We start from the raw sequence: 1,259 nt of genomic DNA on the forward strand, positions 1-1,259 counted from the left end.
GGTCCCTGAGCTGAGAAGCTTCTATCCCAAGGGAAGATGGATGACAAGGAGATTCCTCCAGAGCTAAAAGAGTGAGAAAGCCTTCCCCTAGAGCTGACATCCGGAAATCAGATGTCTAGCCTCCTAAACTGTAAGAGAATAAATTTCTGTTAAAGCCATCCACTTGTGGTACTTCTGTTATAGCAGCACTAGATAACTAAGACAATGGAGAAAAGCCAAATTGGTCATCCATGGAAACACATCAATTTTCTACCATATTTTCCCAATCCAAGTTAAAAGTTTTCTATCTAAACCAAATGCAGAAGGTAAAAATAATGTTGCATATATTTTCACAGGGAAGAAAAATCAGTCACAAGGGAACTGTAGGAATCTTCAGGAGTGGACATAAACATCCACAAAAGTAACCAACATAAACATGTTTAACAAGCTAAAAGTAATAAGATACATTTTTGTCTTAATCCACAATCATGACTTTTGGTAAATACTCTGAATATTTATATAATATTTTTAAATATATAATAAATATATAAATCTATTTTAATTTCTTAAAAACAATCAGTAACTGTGAAATATAAATTCAGAAACAGAAGAGTATAACTTATTTGTTCTAGGTATCACAGACTAAATTAAAAATTGGCTTTTAATCTGTTTAAAAGATTATTTGCTTACTGAGTTTAAGACCAGAATCTGGCATGCCTGTATGGCTCAGCTATTTCCTCTCCTCTTTTCCCTTGGGAGTCAGTCTGCATATAGAAAAATATACACTTCTCTACTCCTACATGGTATAGGTTTTACAAGAATAAGCACATAAGAAGTGGTCCAATATTACTTATGACTTGAAGGGTATGTCACATTTAGTATTTAATATTAAGAAATCAACTAACCAGCAGATGTAAGCTTTATTTTACCGAAGTGTATTTGGATCTCACATCAGATGTACTCTTCCCCCTCCCCATGTTACTCTTTTGGTTCAAATCTTAGGAGAGAGATATGACTTTTATTTATCATTCCCCTAAGTTATGAAAATTCTCTGATAGGATTCTGGATATTTTAAACATAGTTCAAAATTTCATAGACAATTCATGTCCTTTCATTATAAATTTAAAATATATTACTGAAAATTTAAAAAAATAAACTGAACAAATATGAAATTTAAAAGGATAAAGTAAACAAAATATAAATTTGTTATTACAACACTCAGGAGAAAATATAGCTAACATGCTGTCATAGTATGTTGTTGTTGTTAGGTGCCATCAAGT

The sequence above is a fragment of the Trichechus manatus genome, unplaced genomic scaffold (genome assembly GCF_000243295.1).
Source record: "Trichechus manatus latirostris isolate Lorelei unplaced genomic scaffold, TriManLat1.0 scaffold00369, whole genome shotgun sequence".
Classification (NCBI taxonomy): domain Eukaryota; kingdom Metazoa; phylum Chordata; class Mammalia; order Sirenia; family Trichechidae; genus Trichechus; species Trichechus manatus.